Consider the following 15,542-nt stretch of genomic DNA (forward strand, 5'->3'; position numbering starts at 1 on the left):
ACAGACGGCAGTACACACGCGCATGCCTATGCGATGGTATTGGTGTACTGTCAAACTTATTCCACGAAGCAGCCTGCACAAGTTTACTGTTCGTGTGGTCGCGCTACATTTGGGTTGAAAGAACAGGGTTTGCCATTTAAATTGGCCGTTACTAATTTGAACTGGGTTGTAAATTAATGGTTTCAGGAATAACATTTTTATTGCTGCTATTCATTGACGTATTGGTGTGTGTGAAATAAATTTCATGTTTAGTTTGATGTACTAGGGAGATGATGATTGATGTAGGGAGAAATCCCTCTCTCTATATTTCTTTGTCTGATTGCTACGTTTGTACCCAAATAGCCAAAATTGCTTAAACAGCCAATTTTCATCATCAATGATATAAACAATACGATTTTTTTTTTGTTTATTTGCATGTATGTATTTTTAAATCCTTAATATCACAACTGTGCAATCACAATCACTTGACTCAATATTTCTTCTTCAATGAACTAATCTAGCTTTTGCATCAGCTACGGCATTATTGATGCCGTTAGTTTTTGACATTTTGACAAGAGCCACCTCGTACCGATGTCATGCATCTCAACGCTATAAAGTTCCACCATGTTTGGTACAACTTCTTAACAAGCCATCAAGTTCCATCGCAAACCATTAAAATCAGGCTAACCAGCCGCAAGGTTCCAGAGAGTGCTTGTTAAAAAGTCCCGTAGTTCCACAATGGACCGTCTTATCTCTTAATTAGCTACAAAGTACGAAATCAGAGCGATTTTTTGTTAAACAGCCTCAAGTCAGCTATAGAGTTCGAGCTGGTCATTTACGAAGCTTCCCGAAGCGCTTATTAACTTACTTATATTGCGCTATAAGCGCTTGCTGGTTTTAGTTTGTTGCAGGAGTGTTCGTTACTACTGATTGGTCTTTCACCAATCACTTCGTTTGCTGATCCATTATCCCGGCCATAATGGCAGACGCTTCGACGCCCTCTTGCGACCTCAAGTTGGGGCACACTCGCTCCCTCGGTGCTTCTAGAGGGCTTATCCGTTTTAAATCTTAAGGCCGTAGTGCTGAAATGGTTTTTTTTGCAGTATTTTAAACAACCCAACTGTGAGATTGGAGGCAATGAAAAAAAAGATGTTACTAACAGTCAGCTACAAAAAGCACCGTATCGGTCCAACGTGATGTAGTGGAGTGAACAAAAAAAATAAACAAGATTCCATTTGAATAATTTGAATGATACTTTTAATGATTCATTGATTTTAGCGATCCTTTGGAAATGTTTCAACTCTGCTGGATACAGATCAGATCTGAGAATGTTTTCCGTTGTTAACACCACCTCCGGCTACATTTGCAAATGATTAAAAACAAAACATGAGCGGTACCAGTCTCTGAAACAGTTTTGATGAAGATGATGATAAGTTTACCTTTTACCCCAGCACAGGTTTGAGAAGGACGAAAGTATCTATAAGATAATTTTACTCTAATAGTTGTAATGAAAATAACGAGTAAGGGGTGGCATTGGAAAACTCTCAGAGGAGCTCTCCAAGTCATACACATGACCAACATAGTTCCTTATAGGTAAAACGGGTTTTACTCCATCGAATACAATAGATTTCCTTTACGTAGCTTGCGAAAAATCAACTGATAGATCCGGCGTACTACTTATCAGGATACAATTGCCATATGCATATGGCCAGTTCCGTACTAGTACCATCCGCTGACTCTTGGATCTCTAGTTCCAAGGGCTAGCTCCAGTGCCCTTCCGTGACCTTCCGAAGCAGGAAAAGCTAATGTAACCTTTACGTAGCTCGCCAAGAACCAACTATTGGATACGGCGCACTACTTATCAGAATACGACTGCGACATGCATATGGCCAGTTCCACTGGTGCCAATGGTTGGCTCCAGGGCACTACCTTCCGAAGCAGGTGATCCTAATGTATCTGGAATTGGGCACTTACTATCATCAATGAGTGAATTGTGTTGTGACCTCCCAGACCGTGTGCGTGTTTTATAAAATCTCCGCGATGCGAATAATGAGTTACAGGAGATGTTTTAGTTGAGGCGAAGTAGAAAAAGTTACTTAGAAAGTCAAATGAATGCGAAGTATATTACTGCGATAGGAACGATTTCTGAAACATCACTGCGTGAGGAGCATCTTTATAACCTCCTTAATCACGGGGGCCTTACTCTAGTACGGGGCCACGGGAACAACCTTTGCCCACTGTAATACAAGCTGTACAAACATTTAATGGGTAAGCCCGCAAATCTGCTCTGTCCGCCTTTCGTTAAACCCACCACTGGAAACAAATATCAACAGTCACAATCATCGATGAGGTACAACTTATTTTCGCCAACCACAGCTGCAGTATAGGAAACTGCTGTGGCGTGTGGTAGTCATTTGCTATTAGAAAATTGCTGACACGTTGTGATGAATTTACGCCGCGCTGCCGTCTGTAGGTCAGTAGTGTCGCTCGCACGGCTGAAACTGCTGAGCGGCTGGAACGCTACCGGCGCACGTTACAAAAAAGGGTATTTCAATTTGGTTTCTCAAATATGTTTCACCTCGTCATGGTACATTTAAATTTTAGGCTACACTTAACATAGAGATTTTACAAAGTTGGCAGCTAAAAAGTATTCAGCTAGATCATTTAATCATTCGCCTCTATCTTAAAACATTTTGCGTTACACATCCCTCCCCAAGTGAGGTGTCTAAAATCGATACCTTTTCGTTGAAACAATTACTACTAATCTGCTCCATTCATCTCGGCCACTACACACTACCACACTCGGCCAGCTATTTAAGCCTAGCCTAAATGACTGCCGAGCACGCTCCTCCAGATTTATGATCCCCGTTGCCGAACCGGTGCACACAGGTGAAAGGAGAAACCAGCGATGTCCAACGTCCAACGAACCCTGCATCGCCCGAGCGTGCCCAGCGCGCGCGGCAGTTTGCTTTAGATCTCCACCCTCCGCCCTCGCCCAAAATCAATTTCAATTCCAATCATTGAAGGGAAGAAGCTAACTACCCATCAGGCGAACCCCTCAAGCTCGGGCTCGGAAGCAGCAGCATAATTCATAGCTCGCAAATCTCGTACACACGCACTCTCGCTTGTCCCTCTGCTTTCCGTCGGGTTTCGGTCCAAAATTTATTCTGGATCGCGGCGCGCCACGATGCGTTGCAAGGTGTGGCGTGCGTGCGTGCACGAAAGAAGCTATTTTGCACGAGATGCAAACGATGCACAAATTAATAGCTCTTCTCTTCCACCGGCGCGGTGCGCCTTGCCAAGAGACCTGATTCTCGCCACTGCCTGTGGTGAAGACGGCACTGAGTGAGCGGAACGGATATCAAAATCTTTAGCTGGTGTGTTTGTGGGGTGTGACGGGAGGGGGGGGGGGGGGAGTCGCTTCCAAGACCTTGCACACACATTATCAGGCACCCACACGAACTACATGGTGCGTGAGGTGTGAAACGATTATTTATTTTTAAAATGATACTCCGGGGACTTTAACAAGCGAAGAGAGCTCCTTTTATGCATTTTCAAACATCAGGGACTATACTTTAATGATAGAGAGTGAGTGTGATATAGAGAACTCTTTACCCGGCAAGAGATTTAATCTCCCAAACGCGCTACTCTCGATCGCCAGCTTATCATGCTGCTGATTAGACTGTGCAGCTTTGTTGATCTGCATGCGTTAAATTAGAGATAAAAAGGCGCGCGTCCTCATCAATACGATAGGATCTCTATCTTGATTAATTCTCTTCTCTCTTTCTCTCTCTTTTATATCTCTCTCTTTCTATCACACACTCATGTTGAGTGGATGGATTTATTTAGGAAAAGTCTCGCAACAGACCATGCCTCAGATGGGCTATTAAACGTGGCTGACCGTTTCGCTGCTTGTTACATTTTATGATTCACCGGCATCGTTCACGCCTTTCCACGCTAGCTCGATTATCTGGACGGCAAAATTTTCTTTTTCTCGCCTTCGTTACCCGTTCCGCGCTCTCCTGGTTAACGCTCGTGCTGGTGCTTCTTTAATGGATGAGTTTTAGGTTCGTTACCTTACGGGTAGTCACCTAAGCGGTGCACCAGCGCCGATGTATCGTGAAGAAAACGGAAAGAGAGCAAGCGTGATAAACGTAAACGAAAGCTCCTATCGCTTCACTTTGCTTGTACACTGTACTGATAGTACATGGAAAGCAAATAAAATATCGACTAAAACACACCTTACGATAAACCTTTTCTCGTCCAGTTTTTCCGAGCGGTTTTGCATCATTATGGCGCCGTTGTTCTTTCGAACGCGTCTTCCGTTGGAGAAGAACGAAAGAAAAAAAGGAAGAAGAAAAAAAAATACTTACCGATTTATTTTTCCCTCGCTTCCTCTGTTTCGGGCTAGCTTGCGGGTGCGCTGCTGATGAAGATGATGATCAGTCGAAGCTCTCGGCCCAAAACGGCACCCGGAGCCACAATTGTGCAGCAATTACCATTGACCTAATAAATTGCCTCCCGCCCTACCGAACGGTTCCTTACCGCCCCCGGTCACGATCGGGCGCGATCGACGCAACGAGAAAAAAAGAAGAAAACGAAAAAGCAAAGAAAAACAACGAAATACAGCCCCCAATTCGTTGGGCCGGTCCGTGGCCGGTTTTGATCCGCTCAATCCGTTTGATACCGGGTCTTGTCGGGTTTATGAGTTTCACTTTATGGGCACCATTGCCGATCACCGATCACATGTCCGAACGTTCGGGTTAAGCTTTTTCCTCTTTCGGTCTATTTTTTGTTTGTTTGTTCGTGTTTCGCCTTCCTAATCTTTGATCATCTTGCATTTTTAGTTTGGCTTTCGGGGCGAGAAAACGAGAGAGGGAGGCACTAACAAGTTTGTGCATCACTTCAGCTCGCCTCCGAGCTGTCCCACCCGCCAAGGGGCATTTCAAAGTGTCCATTTTTTGATGTGTCTGAAAAACAACCACTAATAGCAATATGAAGACGTTAGGCTTATAAAGACTGGCTTACCGTACCAGGTACACTGCCTGGTGGCAGCTCGTGCACCGATACAGGTGCCTTAGACCAGCCAAAGCGGACAGTCGAACGGAACTGCTCGCCGACCGTCTATTAATTCATCCTCATCCAAACATGACGGCTTTCTTCGCGTGATCAATCCACCTGCACATGCACGCATCCACATTATCGGTTGGGGGGAAGCAGTTTTTTAGATGCTGTTGCTGTTACACCCAAGCAACCCGTCAGCTAACCCCTGTGGGCCCAGCGGCCGTTTACTGCGTGGAGGTGATATATATTTATCAGCTGCTCGAACTCGTGGAAAGCCCTTCCGCTGCCAATGCGTGCTGATGATTGGAGGTGAAATTTTCGGAACTAACACACGCGGACGCGCCGTCCTTCCCATTTTCCACAGCATACAGCAGCAGCAGTCCGAACCGAAAGAGGCATGATTAATTTATACTTATCCCTCTGGCCTGCCGGAGCGAGGCCAGAGGCTTCTCGAGCTTATTGGAGCAGTCTCCGCCGCCGCCACGATCAGATCCGCCGACCGACCGTCGACGACCGGTGATAGCGATTGAAAGAAAGTAACGAGAGAGCGCTGGTTCATTTGCTGCTAACGGCGCTGGTCGATAAAGGCTGGTGTGCTAATGAAGGGAAAACTAGGATAAAAAACGAAAACCTACAAATTGGGCAAAAATTGTTTTTTTTTTCTTTTTTTGCTGGCAACTCCGAAAGAAGGCGCCCAACGATTTGACATGATGAGGCTTTTGATTGATTATTTTGTCAGCGCAGATCAAGTCGGGCTGTAGTGACTGGCGAATAATGTACGCAAGGGCATGGAATATGTACATGGATAGCAATCCGCTATTAAGATCTTTGCAGATCTGTGTGGTATTTCATTTTTTTACGCTAGTAAAGCAATTTGGCAGACTTTTCCGAGTGTTTGTGGTATCATAATGTCATATTGTTTGTATTGCAAAAAGGAATAAAAATGTCGATTTTTCATTTTATCTTTACCCGTACTAACGAGACGTTAACTTTCAATAATAGTATACCATGAGTCAGTAAACAAAATTTGACACCTCTATCAGTCAAACTCTAACTGTGATGACCAAAAAAGTAAAGTAACTTTGTTCAGGAGCGTGCGTGATGAAAGAACGGGACCTGGTAGCGACTAAAACGGACTCCGTGCGGCAGTTTGTGGACGTCCCTCTGAGCGACTTGAGGTTCCAATGCAAGCTGAAATTGAAGATGTCGAGGGACATGTGGCTAGACTGCTACGTTAGCTTGGCCGGGAGGTCAATGCAACTGACCAAACAGTGAAAAAGTACCTGGGAAACATGAACAAACATATCAGGAAGCAGAAATAGCGTCCACTGGCTTCGCAGCGAAAAAATCTGAATGCGACCATTTGAGGAGGAACCGATTCGACATCCCCCAGCTGTGTCCCATCGATGTTTTCTAGACCAATATGATGCAAAAGAGTTACTCCAACAATTTTATCACAAAACCCAGGGAGGAATTGATAAAAATTGAGGTAGGTCTTAAAAACATGCCTGCACGCATGTCTTCGTCCGCGTTGGCGAAAATTCCGGATAATCTACGAAATGCAGCTTGCAAGGTCGTAGATTTATTTTTGCAAGTAAGCGTAAATATTTACTTTGCATCATTTGAATGGAAATAAATGATTTCTCTTAGTTTTTGTTTCTACAGCCAGCCGAAAAAAAACCATACTATCCTGAGATTTGGCCTTAATCATAGGACTCAACTAATAGATTGTCTGATTAACGGGAAATTCTGCCGTTGAGACTCTGTACATGTAACGTAAGATGAAACATGTTCAAACTAATTTTTGTCCCTTTCATATTCGAGGGAGCCTTGTCAGTAGGGAATGGATTAGCCAAAAAATCTGCGATTCGTTACAATTCGTCCAGGGATACATAGATCCGCTTCTGCCACAACAACTTCACCTCTGTCGACAGGGTTCAAAAAGTGATAGCGCACAGTGGCCGTCGAGCAGTCGTCGAGGCCGTGGTTTGCTTCACAATTTGATTCAATTTTACGACCACCGAGAGGAGGAAAAAAAAAACAAACCAACCGTCCAGCGCCAGCCAGCATTTGGGGGAAGCGAGCTGCACCGGCACAGCGGGATAGGCCGCGGGATGGCCAATAATAACCCGTAGGCCCGTAGTGTCGGTTGCGCTTGCCTGCACCTGATTGCTTCACGCTGCCGTTAACCTTTCCTTTTCGTTGCCCCTGCTCACCTCCAAAACCTTTCCGGCGCTGTTTTTGCCAGGTTCTAATCAAGCCACTTTATAAATATTTAGATAAAGCACCGGTGCAGCACGCACGTACGGCCTAGCGGAGGTCCATATCTTCCCACTGTATGGAGTTGGGTTCTATGGCGATTTGTGTCGTTTTTTTCCTGTTGGTTTGTTTGTTTCGGAGCATCTTCATCGCATCGATCTTCTATCCGTGGCTGCGGCAGCGCTATCCGGCTCGTGGGACAACTTGAACCGATTGCAGTGCACGGCAGTTGTTACGTAACGCCACGCTGAATCATCTCATTAAAATTGATTGATGCGCGTTAGCGTCAGGCCACGTGATGCCTACCCCACTGGTAGGAAGTGAGCAGCAGCAGCACTCCAGCACTTACTACTAAACAGTTTTAAACGGCGCAGGGTTAGGGTTTGCTCGAGACAATTTATTCCAATCATCGGCCGGAGCAGCCTGCCTGGGCGGTTGCTGGCAGTAACAACAACATAAAACACAAACGACCTATCCTTACACCGTGCTCGCGTGCTAGCAGACGTGTCGGTTGGACACGATGCACTTGTTGACGTTGCGTGAAAACACCATCCCCTCCGGGCAGGTCAGGTGCACCGAGACGAACGAACCGGCCGGCTGCTGCACCTTGCACAGGAAGTACGACCGGCAGTCGACCGAGTTGATGTCGGCGAAGCGGCCGGTCGCCGTGCACGGATACTCAGGCACGGGTCCGGAATAGCTGAAGCTACCGCCCTCATCTTCGCCCGGTCCGTCCTGTGGCGTTATTCGCACCGGCGTGTCTGTTGGGGCCAATGTTGAGATGGTGGGTTTGCCGGTTGATTGTTGCGCTGCAGTAGTTGAAACGGGATGGAAGGTGGTCGTTGTGCTTGTGCCCGATGTCCAGAGATGTCCGATGTCTACGGATGGGTCGTCAGGCTCTCCTGAGCCGGGATCGGGTTCACCACACTGTGAAGCGTAGGCGCCGGAAGAGCCATCGTCGAACATATCGTCCGCCACTGGATGCTCTTGATCGGTTCGGGAGGGTGCGTAGAGCATACAGCGAGCTGCTCCAGTGGAGAACACCATGCCCTGAGGACACTGTAGAAGTTGCAAGCGCAACCGGCGACTAGCTTGCTCCGATTCAGTGGTGTCCCATCGACAGCCAAAGTACGTCCGGCAGGTACGGTCGGTTGGATTGGGCAGCAATCGGTCCGGCTCGCTACACTCCAGCTCCTCGTCACTGTCGTCCTCCGGAGCAGCAACTTCAACAGCAGCGGCAGCAACTCGGGACCCGCCGTCCACTGCCAGCCGCGGACGAACTGTAGACGGCTCTGCCTGCGTACAGAACGTCGCCGGTACCGTCTCACTACCGACGCACCGGGCAGCGGTGCGGGAAAACACTGTCCCAGCGGGGCACCGCACAAGCACCCGGGCCCAGGCGCCCCTCGCATCCCTGGTGCAGATAAAGTACGTACGGCAGTGCGCATCGGCATCGTTTGCAAACCGGCCCGAGCTGGTGCAGCGGCTACGGTGAGATCTGCTCCTCCCATTCGCCGGTTCCAGTTCGCCCGCTTGCTCCGGCGGCTTCCGAGCGGGTAACACCACCGCCACCGTTTCTTCTCCGGCGAGAGCCGCCGCCAGATCCGTCCCGATCGCCGCAACCGGACACACGTACTCGGCGCCCGGTACGCAGCGCGTCGTTAGCCAGGAAAACACCGTCCCCGGTGGACACTGGGCTAGCGTCGCCCTCAGCGTACCGGTTGCCGTCTGCTGACAGTGAAAGTATCGCTCGCACCCCGCTGCGCTGCGGTCCGCGAACCGCCCCACGGTCACGCACCGGAACCGCTCCACACCGACGTCATCGTCCGGACACTGGTAGCTGTCCGGCGGTACGCAGCGCTTCTCCGTCTCGGAGAACACCTGCCCAGAGTCGCACAGGAAGTTGCGCGACACTAGTCGACCGATCGACCGTTCCGTTCCCTCGCTCGTGCACCACCGGTACCCGCGGCAGTGCGGTACCGATTCGTCCGGAAAGCGACCCTCACTCAAGCACACAAAGTCTGACAGGTGGCCGCCACCACCACCACCGCCGAATGTCGCATCCGCTACCTGGGCCGCCGGCACTGACACGTCCGTCACCGGGCGGGGCGTTGTCGTCCCGTGCGCCGCATCGCACTCGTACTCCTCCTCCGGCAGGCACGCGTGCGCCTCGCCCGAGAACAGCTTCCCGGCCGGACAGCTCTGCCGGATTGGCACGTACACGCCCGGGTCCTTCGTTTTGAGGCAATTTACAAACTGCCGGCAGTCGGTCGTGCCGGGCAGGACGAACTTGCCGCACTCGTAGCACTCGTGCTCGATCGCGTAGAAATCCTCCAGCGCGGCACAGTCGGTGCCGGTGATACAGCGCTGGTATCGCCCGCTGAACAATGCGCTCGGGCCACACTCATCCTGGCGCAGCGTGAACGGACCCCGACCGGGGTCGCCGTCTGGGATGCAGGTCAGATAGGTGCGGCAGCTCGGATCGTCCGGATTGGGGAACCGGCCGGGCCGGCTGCACTGCCAGCTGCCGGGGGCAGGCGAGGACAGCGACTCTAGCAGCACCTCCGAGGGTTCGGGCTCCGTCTGCACTGGCCAAACGCACGACGCGATGATGTAAACGAGCGCTAGCAGGCAGTACATTCTCTGTCACTACCGACACACTACTTGCTTGCACCTGCTTGACGCACCCGCACTAGACTGTCACCGGGCATGCGGCCATCCAGGCTGCAAGGTGTCTGGTGGCGCGTGACGAAGCGTACTAAATCTGCTCGCCCTAATCTAGCGCTGCTTTATAGCGCCTGCTAGTGTGGGAGCACTATCAGTGTGGGAGAGCCGTTCTGTACGCTCCAGCGTTTGATTGTGTGTGCTGGAGCGCTCGTGCTAGCGCTTGCTCCTTCAATGATTGCGATGATAACACGGCAAGGGGATCTTCTACTGGGGCGTTGCTCCAATGATGGGCAAACGTTTTTGGAATATTTGGAGATGTCTTGCTGACTAAGATCCAGGAGAATGGTTTTTGGTGGAGTGAACCCTGGGGGACTTGCTGCGATGACGGGCAATCGTTTTTGGAATATTTTGAGATGTCTTGTTGGCTGAGATCCAAAAGAATGGTTTTTGGGTTAGTGATCTTTGAGGGACTTGCTTCAATAACGTTCAAACATTATTGGAATGTTTGGAGCTGTCTTGCTGACTAAGATCCAGGAGAATGACTTTTGGGGAACTTGCTCCAATGACGGGAAAATATTCGGAAAGTTTAGAGCTGACGATAAAATTTAAGTTTTGAAGTTTTCAAACTTGTCTAGGTAGCATTTCGATTGTGACGGTGGTCAGGGGAATGAAAATGGGATAAAAGACAACAGACATACACATATGCACATGATTATGAGCAAAATTTTTCAACGTCACTGTCGTTCCGGAATCGGGACGGTGACACATGTGGCATTGCGTTCGCAATACTCTTTCTTATTCCTGCTTCGGTTGCCCGGTGCACAGCTAGGGCTGACTCTATTCTCATCAGCGCGTCTTCCTCCCGATATGCAAATCAGACCGCGAAACAGTACAGCGACAACAACATAAACCAGAGGAAGTAAGCAAACGTTTCTGCTGTCAAAATGCACAAGGGTAGCCTTGTACAACGTGTGCCGCTAGTGATCTGTTGAAAGGGGGGATCTTGATTTTTTTTTGTTACTTGGCTGGGAAGTGTCAGTTTTGCGCGAGGAAATTACTAATTGATGCGAGAAGCGTACCCGTCTGCTCGGGCTGTCTGATGCCCGATCTGATGCCTGGTAAGACGAGACCAGGGACGTGCCGAAAAGCGAATGGAGCAAGAAGCAAATGAAAACTTCCAACAGCATAAGAAAAAAACAGTCACCAAACAAAACCTCTGTCTGTGGCAGCCTGAGGTCTAAACGAGTGCAATTTATGTACGTGACCTCGGTTAAAATGGTGCTGTATGGTCTGTGGCAAGACCGGGTAGCATGACACCTACGCATGGTTCCGAACGAACCAGCTTGAACGTGAGGAAGTTGGCGACGTTCCAAATTGAATCGGATCGCTTCCGTTTTCTTGAAGCTGTATTGGAGCATATTTACGATGCAGAGACGGTTGGACGTATGGGGTCGGAACCTTCTCTAGTTGATTGCATGTGGCTGACTGTGACATTTTAAACATTACATGATGTGTGTGTAACAAAAAAAAAATAAGGTCAAATCCGTGGTTTCCAGTGAAGATTACACGTCAAAAATCCCCGTAAACTGTCACTCAAACGACTCTCCTTGCAGTGCACTTAAAACGCGATAATAATCATTCCGACCGGCACACTAGCTATCTTAATTAAACATTCATTTTAGCACCGTCCTCCGGCACTGACGGGGGAACGGAGACCTAGCAATTTCTAGATATTCTCCCCCAAAGCAGTGCATATCATACTGCACTTCTTCGAAGTCTTTATGCAATCAAATGCTCATTATATGACGCTTCCCGGTATGCCCGTCGTTCTCTGAATCTTTCTTTTTCAGGTTGCAGCTCGAACCATGAGCATGATTGATGGACAAAGGCTCTTATCGAGTAATGTGGACGGGCAGTTTGCGTGCGACAGGATAAGGGATGCAATTGAGCTAACACGTAACAATTACTCCGTCATGTTAATGAGCAGCAGAACACCCAAAAGCAACAATGCAGTTTGATGAAACAGACCGACATAGCGGAAAGTGGGAGAAATGGTTTTTAATTGAGCATAACATATAAGAGGGAAAGAGTAAGGTAATAAAGAGAAAAAAAGACAAAACAGATAACATCTCAAATGCCCAACTCGGTAAGCAAATGAAGGAACAATTGGGCAAAAGATAGCGCCATCAAGGTAAGAAAGTGTGAAATAAAAAAAGAAAAGAAAGCAATAAACAAAAGCAATACAACAGTAATAACAACAGGGAAATCACTCATCAGCTCAAAATACGGCTTTGAAATGAAGCTAAATCAACTCGACGCCCCGGACATGTGCCCCATTCCGCTCCCACTCCAGGAGCGTGTGGTGGAGGGCAATAAAAAAGAAAGAAACAATATAAAATTAGCAACTTTGCACGAATTTACCTCACAGCTTTATTGAAGCTGGAGGAAGAGAAAGAGAGAACGAGGGGAGAAGGTAGATGCCTGTCAACGGAAAAATCAAAACAATCAAAATGGTTGACAAAGCACCAGCCGCATCGTACCCCGTACAGGCTTTATGATTACAGTCAGGGATGTACCAAATCGGGTATTTTAAATTTCTGGAAAAAATCCACGGGTTATTTACTCGGTAAATTTTTTTCTTTTGGATAACTTGATTTTTTCTCAATGGTGCTAATGTCGGTTCTTGCCTGTTGAATGTAATTGGTGCATATGCCATGCCTACTATAGAACGGTATCCGAAGGAAATTTGAAGTAAAAGTGGACATGTTAATATATAATGGATGGAAGATATAATGGATGGCATGGGATTTTTTAATGTGGCCCGCAGATCAAAGAGGTTGCAGCGACACCCCTTGACTAGTGAAATATCATCTATTACAGCAGTAAGAGAAAAGTCCCTTGCTTGAACCGTAATTGCACGACAAACACGTCAATTTCCATGCTCGAGCAGTGGATAATCTGTAACGCGGTTTTGTTCTGCATCCAGTCAAACTTGCTTCAAGATCTTTGGCACAGTTGTCACTTCCCTTTTTCAAGGCCATGTAGTGTATAAACTCGTTCGAGTCTATTTTTTATCAAATTAGCTGTGTAGTTGGATCTGCTAGATCTATGGTACAAATGTACAGGGCACAACGCTTTGATTAATTGTGCTTTCAACTTAGTAACGAGACATGCTTTCTAAGAATTCATAAAATCCTTAGAGCCTTCAATTCGAATAAAACGTATTTGCTTTTAATAATTGAATATGTAGAAAATTGCAGATAAAAACGATAATGAAAACTCAAAAAATAAATACTAGGTTAAAAGTTATTTACCCCACGGTACAACACTGACTACAGTTGTCAATGTATGATAATGGTTGTGCATCGTGGGGCAGGGGATGCTGCCAGCAGTTGATAATAACGGGAAAAAGGACCAAAAGAAAGACATCTAATCAAAACATACAGTAGTGTACCAGGCCTCTCTCTTTCATTCTTTCTCCACTTCCCGGGGCAAACCACATCCAGTGGCCATCGTCAGACGGTCGATTTTGGTTCCACATTGCACCGGTGTGTACGTGTGTCGTTCTGATCGTATGGCTAATGCCGGTTGATGCTTCTGCTTTTACTGCTTCTTCCCGGGCCGGACGTTCGGTCGTTTCAGCAAAAGGCCCCGCTCGCGCACGTTCCACAACCGTGAGGATGATTTATCAAGGCGTTTCGTTGCGCTCCGGAAAACAATGCCCTGGAATGTGGGCAGCACACGGACCCAAAAGCCCGGAGTCGGTTGGCTAAATGGACGAGTAGGTTTTATCACCCGTTACGGGCGGTGGTGCTGGCGTGCTTGACGATCGCAATTTTGACGCTTCCCTTTTTCGACCCCGAATTCCGTATACCCCCTCAAACCGTATCTTGTTTAGCCGAGGCGTGAAAGCGAGTTTCCTCGCTAGAGACACCCATTGCGGTTTCATGTGATCACTATACTACTGATGATGAAAAAAAAAAAAAGTAAAACGCAATGTGTGCCCGTGTGCCTGCCGGAGCTAAAAGTTTGCGTTTTTGCCCTAGAAAACAAAACAACAAATAAAATGGTGAAAAATGATTTACCATCTGCCGAACGTAGCTCCAAAAGAGTACGCCGATGGGGGAGGGCGGATGAAGGGAACGCTTTCCACCATGTACGGGTGACGTTTCTCCGAATTTATCGGAATAGTATCGAAGAGCCATAAAATTTCATGAGCTTTCAAATGGTAACCCTTTTCGTTTCACTCTGGTCAAGCGCTGCAAGGCAAGCACGATGCATTTGCATTTTCCGTTCGGCACGCGCACAGGAAGGAGAAGGTTGAACAGTTTTTCCCCAAAATTTCCACCGCCATACTATCGCAAGTCAAACTCATTCGCTCTCTTTTGCCTTCTTTTTCATCTATTCGCAACATCTTTCGAATGCTCAGTTCACCTTCGCGGTTTCGTTCACCCGTACAGCTATCTCTCTCTCCTCCGTTTGGGGAGGGAAGTGCGGGAGATCCTGTATCGAATCAATCGATCTTGCCGCATCCGACTTCCGTGTCGCGGTTGAGCGAGTGCTGGTGGGTGATTGCAGCTGATTATTTTTTTTAATCACACCTTCCGGGCAGTCCCGACCGCACAGCTCACCCTCAATCCGAGCTGCTCATAGACCTCGCCAACACTGGGGAGCCAATAAAATAAAAAAGATGCCCTGTCTTTACGCTTGCTTGTGCCTGTGTTGGACGAGATGGACGAGGAAATGCGCACAAACACACGATCTGTTATTTTCCTTTCCCTGGCATGGTTGACACATAGCTGTAATGTCCGGTATGGTCGATGGATTTTGAAATCCGCTTTTCTAATGTTTTCTTTTATGAGATTAGCACGTTGGCTTTTGGCACTATTATATTCGATAGCCAGCTTAATTTCCTTTTTATACAGTCGTTGCAACTAAATGCTGGCCTTAACTCAACTATTTTTGTTTCTAAAGCACAAACTATTGACAGTGCGCATCCATTTTTGCCTCTAAAGCTGTAAAAATGTAAGTTAATCGCTTTATTTGCAAAATTTAACGTAATATCTGTACCTGTTTGTTCAGAAAAAGGTTAGATTTAAGTTAAGTAGTGAAACATTGCAATGAAAGAATTTGAAATATTACTTGTTGATGCCAATCTTGGAAATTTTAATCGTTTTAAAAAAGTTGGCACGTATTTTCAGGTGTAAACAATGGCTGTAAAATGTACCGTTTCGCTTAGAACTGCGGATATTGAAGGCATTTTTGGCATTTCATATTTTCTTACTGATTCATTTTTTTCCGGTCAAGCCTCTCTATAACCCACTTTACTGGAGCAAAACTTCAAAATGGAACAAAAAAGGATTTCCGATAATTTTACTCGAAACATTGTAAAAACTCATGAAAATACAGGAATATTTTGATTCATATTCCAGACGGTTTTCCCTTCATGTTTCATATTTCGGACAAAATGTCGGAAAAATGTTCAAATCCACATACGCACAACAATTTTTTAATTGAAAAATTGTTTTAAGGTCTGAACACTTGATTCAGAATGTCGGTCCTCGTAGTATTAA

The sequence above is a fragment of the Anopheles coluzzii genome, chromosome X, assembly GCF_943734685.1.
Source record: "Anopheles coluzzii chromosome X, AcolN3, whole genome shotgun sequence".
Taxonomy (NCBI): domain Eukaryota; kingdom Metazoa; phylum Arthropoda; class Insecta; order Diptera; family Culicidae; genus Anopheles; species Anopheles coluzzii.